Source organism: Pinus tabuliformis, chromosome 6 (assembly GCF_031772625.1).
Source record: "Pinus tabuliformis cultivar Carrire ecotype Pingquan chromosome 6, CPIR1, whole genome shotgun sequence".
In the NCBI taxonomy this organism is placed as follows: Eukaryota; Viridiplantae; Streptophyta; class Pinopsida; order Pinales; family Pinaceae; genus Pinus; species Pinus tabuliformis.
In genome coordinates, this window is record NC_142292.1 from 900,262,784 (window position 1) to 900,275,133 (window position 12,350).

Below are 12,350 nucleotides of genomic sequence, written 5' to 3' on the forward strand. Positions count from 1 at the left end.
AGAATGCTTATAGAGTATTATTCTATATTTGATAAGAATTGAGATGTTTTTCATATTGATGATGTTTCATGATATGATGGTATGAGGAGGATCATGCACATGTGGTTCATATTTATATAGTTGTTACAATACTGATGATGTATCCTTATGATGATGATGATATGCATAGGCATTATGATGTTATGTCAAGGTATATTGACATATTCATTTACTACGTGATGATAGGTATTTAATGTTGAATACTCATGATGGGTATGATATGCATAGGAATTATGATGCTAAAATATGAGGTTTATTGACAAGTCGTTCATTTATTATGTGAAGTCATGATATGTCTTTGATGCAAATATGTTGATGTTATAACTTATGATGGTATTTCATGAGGTGAAGCATGTGATAGTTGTGTACAAATTTATGACATGCATGAGCATGCAGTTCGTTATTATTCATAGTGTTGCATGTTGAGGTGTGATGATTCATAGGACTCCACAAATTGGCTGAGAGGGCCAATTTATTTGATGATCTCGTGCGAGCCCATACGCACGAGGGAGAATAAGTAACACCATATGGGCTGGGGATAAACTCAATCAACGCTACATATGCCAGTGGTTCCTTTGTCTTGTGTAGCTCTTGATGGATAGCTATTGAAGGGCTATGGGACCATCTTGAGGAGGCCAAGTGCTTGATGTTCTAGGCTAGGTGCCTAGTATTGTATTAGGATGCCGAAGTTTGGTGGGGGTGTAAGGACTTTGATGCTTGGGGTTGTGTGCCTTAGTGAGTTGTGGAGGGAGTGGGCCAACCTTGCGAGAAGCCGGTGACATTGAGCACTGTATCAGATGCCTGCCTTGGGGCATATGAGGTCTGAGTTAGGCTCAAGCCTTGGGGCCAGCCTTGGACTAAGATACAGACCAAGGAGGCTTATGCATGATTTCGAAAATGGAAGGCTTATGCCTGATTCCAAAAGTGGGAAAAAGGACATAGATTCCTTGGGATTTCCCCGGTGTTGTGAAACTTTCGATGCTTGCTAGTTATACTAGTTCAGCAGAGGGTGCCGAGACCATTACATGACGTAATAAATAACAAAATAAATGTAATGTCCCTTAATAATAAATAATAAATAATAAATAATAAATAATAAATAATAAACAATAAATAAAATAATAAATAATAATAAATTAATTACATGATTTAAACAAATATAAATAAAAGAAATAAAACAAGAAAGCAGTAAGTTTCATGTTGACACATGGAGTGTGTGCATGTGGTTCCCCTTCTAATGTTTGCTCTATTTAATAGATGGTGAGGAAGATGAGAGGTATTCCATCATTCCATGATTCCACCATCCATTCTCTTGGGAGAATAGTGTTATAAGACAAAGGATTCCCTGGAAGTAGTACATTGATTGAGGGCATGGGGGTGGCTAGTTGTAGCAAGCTTTTGTGCAACTGAGCCTACAGTTGGGTGGAGAGTCGTCCCAAAAACCTTGTTGCAGTTAGAAGACTTCAACTAGCATTCAACCCGAAAAACACAGGTAAGTATCTCTACTTATAGTTTTGAATTTTGATGTTAATTAGTTGATAATTGCATGTTGATTATAAATTGCTAGATTAATCTAATTAATTATGTGTTGATATTTCAGGGCTGTTACATAACCGCTGGCTGTAGATCCCTCTGTTGAGCGACCTTTCACTTTTCCTTCGATGGTGATCTGTATGTTGGGTGCGGGTTTTCTTGAGCCCAGTTTTATTGCTCCCATTCCCATGCCCATTTTTCCCCCTTTACGACGCACATGGGTTCCTCGGATTCTGCCTGGGGCTTGGCCTTCGTACTGACCCAGCTGGCACCCTCCTTGGGTCCTGCTCTAATGACCCTTCCCAAACTGCAGCCAACCGTCCGTCTTCCATACTCAAGCAAGTCATTGTCCAAGCCTCGTGACCTCCACCTGCTTGCCGACCTGTATCTATCTCCACTTGGTTCCATAAATTGAAACCCTAGGTATTCTCCTATCCGCCATCCTACCTCAAATCACTATTACAATGATAGATTACCTTGTTTTAATTTATTTATTTGGTTTCGTTTCACTAATTTCAATGAGTATATACAACATAGGTCGCTTCACATAGTGAAATGATCTAAGCTAGCTCTCATTAGTTGAGAAGTGTGAGTAATGATAGATAAAATGTCCAATGGGAAAAATATTCACAAAGAGTGTATGTCATTGAATCCTCAATATCAATCTCTATGATTTCATAGGAAGGATCTGTGTTGCTTCTACTAGTGGCACATGAGATTTAATAATTATCGAACCCTTCCTTTCAACATCTCGAACTTAACTAATTTCCAAAAGAGAAAACATTGTGAAAGATGCACTCCTCTCCACATCTCAGATGGAAAATTATGACGTTAAACCACATCAAATTGTACTTATTCTTCCCCTAGAAAAGTTCTTTACACTTCAAGATCAGAGCTAAGGGCCAACTAAGAGAAAATGGGAGGTGGAAACCAAATATGAGTAGGAGTTTCCTGCCACCAACCATTGATACTCAAACCGACAATAACAAAACTATCTAAGGTAAGTTTGGTCGCAGTGTTGTTCTCTATGGTTGGCTACGTCGTCGTATTCAAGCACCATAGATTTCTCATGTCACTTACAAAGTGCTCTTAATGAACAATTGATAGTAGTTATGAATCTAAGATCTGTCCATTGTCCTTGCATATTCTGGTGAGAAGCTTGAGGCAACTACAATGCCCCCAAGATTCATCATGTTTTCTATTGCGAAGCTATAGGTAGCTACAATGCCCCCGTGAATCCTAACATGTGTAGAGAAACAAATGCAGGTTCAATTTTTGGCAACATTGTGATTTCCTTTCTAAGAAACTAATATTACAAGCCAAATCTGATGAATAAAATCAAGAAATTTGGTATAATGGTGCATATAATATTTCCTTCATATTTTTATTGGAAAGGTTGAGCTTAGAGATGGTCAAGAAGTTTATGGTGAAGTTGTTGAAGATATAGCTTCATATTTCCCTGAATATCAACTTACTCCTTGAAAAATCTGGCTTCTCATACTTTTTATAATGTTTTCATGCATTTGATAAAGCTCCTAAAGCTGTATAATGGATCTATGATGATCCTTTTTTTCTTCTACAATTCTCTTCAGTTCAGCCTCCATAACAACCTGTATTAGTCAATCGATGCAATCTTTTTATACTTCAAATAAGTAAAAACATATTAAAAAAGGAAGAATTAGTTCTGACTTGAATCGACCTTGCCAGCCTTGCAAAACAAGATATTCATTCTTAGGGGACTGAGTAATCCTACGATGGCTTTGAACTTGCATTCCAAGTCAATTTGGAATAGGACCTTTAATGATTCTTTTACCAGATCGTGACTTTGACAAATTCCCAAGCTTCCCTCATCGCATGCATCGCCTGCGAACACATTGTCACGACCTCACCTTGATCCAACTCAAAGCACAAATTTTGGAGCCGTTTGTATTATAATTACAATCAAGAATGGATGTCTATTGGCCTTGTATTTTTAGAACCCCATGTCACGTCTATGTTTGGAACACCAAAACAATGGATTTTGTAAGTGATATTTAAAAAGGTAGTATTAATTTAAGAGAGTATCACTAGTACAAATGGGGAAAAAATATGACGGCTATTAGTTAGATATGAAACTTATTGGCGTCAACTATCCAACACATTGGTGCTTATCAAATCATCACTGGAATTTTGTCGAATATCCAACAGTTTAGTTACTGTTAGATATGCGATATTATATATGTCAATTATTTGACACATAAAAAGGCCGAAATGATCATTAAAAAAACAATGTTTATAAATCGGTTTTGTGATGCTACAAAGCATTGGATATCCGACAAATATAATGTCAGAAATCCGATAGTCCACACACCAATCCGTAGTCAAATATTTGACAAATAGGTCATTTTTCCAATGGAGAAAACCAACGTTTAGGCATCGGGTAATCGACGACATTAGTAAATTGTGTGACAGAAGTGTTTTCGTTCTAATGCTTTCAAGATGACGGTGAAGCATCTAATATGTGATCGATATTCAACACATAGGTCGTTTTGTCTGATAGAAAAAAATGATGTTAAGGCATCGGTTAATTGTTGGATATGTGACAAACGTGAGTTCTATCCAACGAGAGTGTTATGGTACTGACACTTATGTCTGTCGATTTGGTTGTCGAGTATTTGATGAGTATATAGACCGACAGTTGTCGAATATTCGACGACCTGTCTCTATCGTCGAATATTCAATGGATATATGAGTTTAAAAAATTATATAATACACAATACTATTTTGAAGAATATAGGAATGCCATCACACATAGCATCCTTCATTGTTGATCACCCTGAATTGAAGCTAGAGGATATTGTGGCTTATAGAGTTATGGTTATCAACAACAATCATAAGAGAGAGTATTTTGTGTGATGGAAAGATACTCTATAACAAGAGAATGTGTCGTAATTCCTTTTCCATAAAAACCCATGTATATAAACCTAGTTATGTAAATTATTTATTTGTGAAAATAAATTGATAACTGTCTTGAATAGAAGGACATACAAATCCAAAGTTCTAAGAGGGAAATCATGTGGTAGGTTGTTGCATGGAAATTGAATTCTGGTTGCCTATTGGTTGGTTTCCTTATGGCGGGTCATGAGCAGGCCAATACAAACCAAGCAGACCCATACAAACCACGCTTAATTGTCATAAATATCTTCCTAATGAAGTATTGGCCTACGGTGACAAGAAGTGAAGTTAGAGTGGGAAGCCTGAGTGGTCTACAAATCTTAATATATTTCTGATCCTCCATTCTGATAGCTCTAGCTTCTATCATGCATGCATTCTACCATCCAGATTTTCTGAAAAATCATTTCATACATTTTCTAGATGTATATATATCTAGAACATCCTGACTTCCCACTAATTGCTTTAAAAAATATTCAGACTCCACTCCATATGAATTCCAACCTTGATATATCCAAGTTCAATTGATGGATGCCATATAATGGACATACTTATGTCAAATGGAAATAGTTAACTGGGACAGGTCGACCATTGGGAGGACAAAGATTTTCTTCCAAAACTTAGGGATGGTCCAATTAATGGATAACCAGGCCATCAAAAAGTTTAAAGAAAGGTATCAGATGACCTAATGTTAGTCTGGTTAAGGGACCTCCCCATTCATGCTCTTCTAGATTCTTGGATACTAGATACATTTTTAATCATACATTACATAAGAATCCTAGTCAAAACAATATATATATATATATATATATATATATATATATATATATATATATATATATATATATATATATTTACTCCATATTATATATGTGTGTCGAATACCTATCAAGCTTCATATACCTACATAGATGCCTAAATGTGGATTTAACTTTTATCTTATATTCAATGAAAGTGTCATATAATTTTGAATCTTTACATTAATCCACCTTAGAGAAAGTAACTGAAATTGATTTCAATTGCTTCAAAATATTTAACCACCAAACTTAAGTTAACATTGATTCTAAGAAGTAATTTTCTGGTTCCACTTTTCTTTGGAAAAATATTCTCTTGATTTTTCTACACTGTTAACTAAAATTATTTAGATTGGGATAAGATTTCTATATAATTTTTTTTTGAATTTTACTTATTAAAGGAATAATTTTGAGAAGAGGAAAGGATAAATAACCTAAACCCCTTAAACTTAATAAAAAAGGGGAGAAAATAAGGACCGAAGACCTTAAAGATAAGGAATACATTGAAGAGAAGAACCTAAACAAAGCATTTTTTTTAGACACCACCTACAAGGCAAGGTTAAATAACTATCTAGGTTGCAAAGAAATTTATGAGTTTCTAAAAACTAGTAATTTTATAGAAGACTACAGTCAAGTGGGACATCCAAACTTTTGAAAATAATCCAAATTTATAATTCTTAGCATATTTTAATACTAAATTTACAACCTCAAGGTTTTGGTTATAAGCCATTATGTAAAAACTTGATCTAGTATCCATTATTTTGATCAAGGAGAGAGGCAATCTTTTCTAGACTATCTAAATAACCAATTTAAGGTTCCATTTAGACTTCCACATCAAAGGAGTAAAAGAGGATGATAAATAGATCTGGACTTCAGAAAAATAAGTAACTTAAAGTGGAAACCCAAATTATCCAAATTTCCACACAGAACATTCCACTTCATGATTCTATCCACATCTAAACACTTAAAAGGTTTGAAATGTGGTCCCCACATGCCATTCAAAAATCCAATTGTAAATAAGCATAGATGTGGAGGTGACATGAGATCCAAACGTCTCAAGCTTTCGTCATCTAGATCTAATATTCATTTATAGTTTTGGGTACAAGAAATTTCAGATATTTAAATTCCCAAATACATTTGTTTTGTATAGGATATCTGGATAAAGTATCTAGATTTAGTCTTAAAAGGGAAACCCCATATTAAAAAAAATGGATCTATTTGGTAATATAATAAAGGACTTACAAATATTACAAAAAATAAGAATCCTACATTTGGCTTATGTCTAGTGATGTGAGAGGCTCTGCATGCTTGAGGAGGTTTCAAGAATCTGCATCAACCTAAGACTTTGTTGCCTCGAAAATGGGAAAGTTGGGTGCTCTTGGAAATGGGGTACCATATCATATTTTTAAAATACATCTCCTATTAATCTGAAATTGGAGGAGAACTTATCCTTCCTAAAAAGTGATCATTTTCTTGATGCTTTGCAAGGAAAAATGGGTCTTATGACAAAAGAAAAATTCAAAGGTCTCTTCAAGGTCTCTTCAAGGACTATGAGTTACTTTTTCATGAAAACTTAAAACATAAGCAACATCTCAAAATTTAAATCATATAGGCAATCAAGAAGAGCAACAACAAGTAATGTGGTGATGGAGTTCACCCCTCTTGGGTTACATCTTTAGGCTTGCCAACATAACTAGACCACTCCATATATTCAATGAAAAAGAGTACATAAAGTTTGCCCATAAAACAACTGGCTAGTTTCCCCTTCAAGGAAACGGTCTCCTATAAATAAGTTTGACTATAAGCAACATGAAAACCTACAATTAGTGATGAAGCCATCAACAATAAAAGGCGTCTCTTACAAAGACCTAATACTCCATCTGAAAATGAGCATACATGAGCATAAAAGTACTTCAATTCCACATTGAAATATAAAAGAATATTTCCTCAATAAGACATAGTGAGAAAATAATAAATGAGTTGAACCCTTCAAGTAACAACTTCTACACTAAACATCTAAAGGTAAGAAAACCCTAACAAGGCCTTCTCCATGCTCAAACACATTCAGGGACTGCTCCAAAACAGTGATTGATTAATACATCCATGGACTTGAACCTGCAAAAAGTTTCTTCAGATGTGCTCTAATCAGTAAATAGAGGTCACCATTGGATCCAGAATGTCCAAAAACCGCTTGTTAAACTCTTTTTTAGCTCCAAAAGAGAAAAAATCTCTAAGTTATGGCTCCCCCAAGCTCTGTCTACTTCTTATCCGTCTTACAAATCGGTCTAACAATCTAACTGAGTGAAAAATCTTCCCTGTTTTTCATTGTGAAGGAAACAAATTCACCCATCAAAGGTGCAATTTGTTGGATAATTAAATTTCCCAATAACCCTTAAGTGCAGAAACTATGGCCACATGGGGCGCATATGGCCGCGCGCTGGGCCTAACCGCCTTCCCCCAACGACCTAGCCCCTTAAGCTCCAGGGTCGTCATCCTATTGGCATCCATGTGGTTGAGGGTCGGGCCAACGACCCGCCCTTACCGTCGAGCCCCTCGTGTTGATCCATCATGGTCACATTGTAGGCCATATGGCCTAGGGATGCCCCCCTTACAAGCACCCTTCACTAGTTGCCCTCACCATGGTTCTATGTAGGGGCATGCACCATGGCTAGGGAAAAACCCTAAGCCCCCTCTCCACTGGGTGCTAAACTATGGTGTCGCTGGAGGTCGTGTGGAAACGTTGTGACTAGCGGCCAGGCTAAGGTCCTGTTGAAGGCTCGAAAATTGCTGCCTACAACATTATAAGGGAGACCACCCTGTCAAGAACTTAAAGCAGCTCCTTTTCCATTAAAGATGGTGGTTTCTGACTGGTTATGTCTCCAGCTACCTTGTCATCTAAGGCTAACCTAAAACTAAGATAATACTAATATAACCTAAACTAAGATAATCTATTTACAACTATAGTACATCATGTTACATTTTCTTTATATCGATCTTTAAATATGTGAGTTAAAGGAATAGATCAACACAAAGGTTTGATCAAATTAAGGCTAATCAAACCATAATTAAATGATTTGTTTTCCTCTTTAAGAGAGGACTTGATGCAAACTAAGATGTAGATGCAGAACTAATCTAAAAAATGGAAAACCTATCTCGAACTAGAATGGGATAGCCCTCTCCTAATCTGAGAGAAAGTTAAATAAAACTGGGGGAAATAACTGACATAATTCATCATGTGATTTTGTATTAATTAAAGGAAGTAGTTCACATTAACTAATACAAGTGAAAGTGGTTATCAAGCAAGGAACTTCAAAGATGAAAATGACTTAGGGTTTGGAGGCCTATAGAATACTGACAAACCCTAGGGGCTCTGCCTGGCGCCACACGACCTGTAGACTGACAGAGGTGATCCAAGCCCCAGAGGGAGGGGGGGGAGATACCCTATTACTGTAATGTAACAGCCGTTGAATCATGCAGGAAAACTCGATATCAATCTAGTCCCCCTGAAGTCGCTGACCCTAATAATGGTCTTGTCCTTGGAGCTCGATAGCAAGAAAGAAGCCGAGGGAAATTTCTTCCATGTGCAACAGAGAAACCTTGTTTTGTAATCCCATTGAAAAAATTGGAGAAATACCGTAGCTATATGAAGGACCATGCGATGATATGAAAATTCATTAGAGTCTGGCCAAAAAAGAAGGGTATGATAAAGTGGATACAGAAGAAATGGCAGCCAAAAGGCCATATAGAACTCAAACTGGGAGCCAAAGGCTTCTTTATGGTAATATTCTTAAACCTGCAAGATAAGGAAAGGGTTTTTGAAAATGGCCCATATTTTTACCATAATGTAGGGTTGTTCATAAGATACTGGGAGGAATTCTATAACTTACATAAGGAGAAATTTTTGGTAGCCCCTGTTTGGGTCCAACTCTTCGACCTCCTAATGGATTTATGGGATCTAGAAATACTAGAAGGTATTGGTAACTCAATAGGAAGATTTTTAAAAATAACAGAATCCACACGTAGGGGAAGATACACCTCCTATGCCTGAATCTGTGTCTATATGAATATCTCGGAGCCCATCCTTGACTTGGTGGAACTAGAGTACCAAGAAGAGATATGGCAGCAAACCCTGGATTATGAGCACATCCCATTTCGTTGTCGTCGGTGTCATGAGTATGGTCACCTCTACAAAGCATGTCTAATGAACCAAGAGGGCCTGATAGATCTAAAGGAGGATCAGAATAAGAACCCCCCACAAGAGGCAAACGAGGGGTTCAAAGAGGTCACGCACAAGAGGAAGACCATGAGAATGCATTAGAACTCAGGAAACCACAACCAAAAACAAAGGGAAAATAAGAATAGATATGAGGTGCTGCAAGAGGAAGGAGAAACCTCAAATGAGACAGATCTAATGGAGAATCAGGATAGAGATAAGGAAAGAAATCCTACTAAATCTACGACCACCCCAAAGAGAAAATCCCAAATAGATTTGACAAAAAAAGAAGAGTCAGAACTAGTAGATCTCACCGTAATGGAAGTCGACACAATCAGGGAAGAGTTTAGCACAGAGGAAGTAGTTCTAAAAAGACTCTTGAATGAGTGGAGGCACCTTGATGAAAGATTCATTCCAGAGGATCAAAATAAATTGTATAAAGAAACCTTCTAGCAATACATGGCTAATCAAGGACAGAGACAAGGAGATATAGCAGAACAACTAGGCATGCAACAAGACAACTCACAGGAACAACACAGTCGAAGCAAAGGAGGGAAGAAAAGGGGATGGAGAAATCTACAAGAGTCAATACAAATAATGGGAGAGATGTTGGTTAACATGGGAAGGGTAATATTGCTCTCAATGGTATTCCAACAACTCAACAAAGTTACCCAATGATAGTTATCTCATGGAATGTGAAGGGCCTTAACAGCTAAGGTAAACAGAGATACCTACAAGACATATTGAAAAGGGCGAAGCCACAATTAGTGCTCTTCAAGGAAACTAAGTTAGAAGGAGAGAAAATAGAGGAAATTTCCAGGAAAATGAAGCCCAAATACAAAGCAATAGCACTAGATGAAAAAGGAAGTGCAGGAGGAATCACAATATTGTGGAATCCCGTAGAGGTAATGGTAGATTATTGGATAGGAATTCCACGAATTCTGACTGGAATATTTCGCAATATAGAGACTAGAGAATGGATTCTCATCTCGGCAGTTTATGGCTCTCACACTCCCGGAGAGAAAGAAAGCTTCATCCATAGCTTTAGGAAAATGTGGCAAATGCATATAGATAAACTATGGTTGATAGTAGGGGACTTCAACTTGATAACTTCACTAGCAGAGAAAAAAGGAGGGATAAGAAGAGAAGAACAAAAAATGGAGCAGTTCAGGGACATGCAAGCGGAGCTGCAACTAGTAGATATTCCAACCATCAATGGAACTCATACCTGGAATAACCACAGGGGAGGAACTCGCCAAATAACATCCAGGTTGGATCATTTTTTAGCAACTGAAGACCTGATAAGCAGGGATGTCTACTATGAAGCTTCGATACTGCCTTGCATGAGTTCCGACCACTGGACAATCCAGTTGGAAGTAGACGTGAAATAGGGGTAGCAAAAACAACCATTCTGGTTCAAAGCCTTTTGGCTACGGGATCCAACCTTCCTTGACAAAATAAAGGAATGGTGGACATCGAGTACAGAACAGGGGAGGAACATAATGCATACATTCCAACTACGCCTGAAGGAGCTCAAGGGAAAGATTAAGAAATGGAACAAAGAGGAATTTGACAACATCCACTATGATTAGGAATAACTTTAGGTTAGGATGCAACAAGTCCAACAACAAATGATAAAAAACGGTTCCTCAGGCTCCTTAGTGGGGGAATAAGGCATACTTCTGGCCATGATCTAGGAAAGAAGGAAGAAAGAAGATATCTTGTGGAAAGAAATGTCAGGAGTCCGATGGCTCCAGGAGGGAGAAAGAAACACCTGCTTCTTCCACAAAGCCATGATACAAGATAGACAGTACAATAGAATATTCTCATTGCTAGATCCGGGAGGAAACTGACTGCTTCAAAATGATGAGATAGAAATTTTACTAGTTAACCACTTCCAAAACATCATGTCAGAATTGAATCTTGACAGGTCAGAAGCCATAGACTAGATAACTAGGCACATACCTCAGCTGGTAACTAGGCATCAAAACCTGGCCCTCATGAGAGTTATCACTTTGGAAGAGGTGGAGGAGGTGGTCAAAGGACTAGCAAAAAATAAAGCACCGGGACCAGATGGTTTTACTGCAGAATTGTTTCAAGCAACCTGGCCCATTCTAGGTAAAGACATCCTGGAGGTAATTGAAGAATCCAGAAGAATGAAAAAGGTACATCCTACCCTAAACTCCACTTTCATAGCCTTTATTCCTAAATCAAATCACTCAGAAGAGCCCCAAGGGTTTAGGCCTATAGCATTGTGCAATGTAATATATAAAATCCTCTCAACTATAATGGTAAATCATCTCAAACTGATCCTTCCGGCTTTAATCTCCCAAGAATAGACTAGATTTGTCAAAGGCCGCCAAATTTTGGATGGTATAATAACAACTCAAGAAGCCATCCACTCCCTAAAGTGTCTCAAATCTAAAGGTATGATGATCAAGTTAGACCTGTCAAAAGCCTATGATCGCCTAGGCTAGACCTACCTTCTGAGTATTGTGAAAGCCTTTGGCCTTGATTCCCGATGGATAAATTGGATCTCGTCTCTTATATCGACCATTGTGTTCTCTATCCTACTTAATGGAGCACCCTCTGAGGCTTTCAACGCAATGAGGGGGCTAAGACAAGGTGACCCGATTTCCCCTTTCTTGTTCATCCTAGCAGCAGAAGGCCTTGGAAGATATGTCAAAGCTAAAGTCCAAGAAGGAAAATTCAAAGGCCTATGCATGTGGGGAAAATACCTTCCTTTAACTCATAAATAGTTTTTTTATGACATTATGATTTTCTTCCAAGCCACCCTCAGGGAAGCAAGATCTCTCTTGGTTATCCTTCAAGTTTTCATG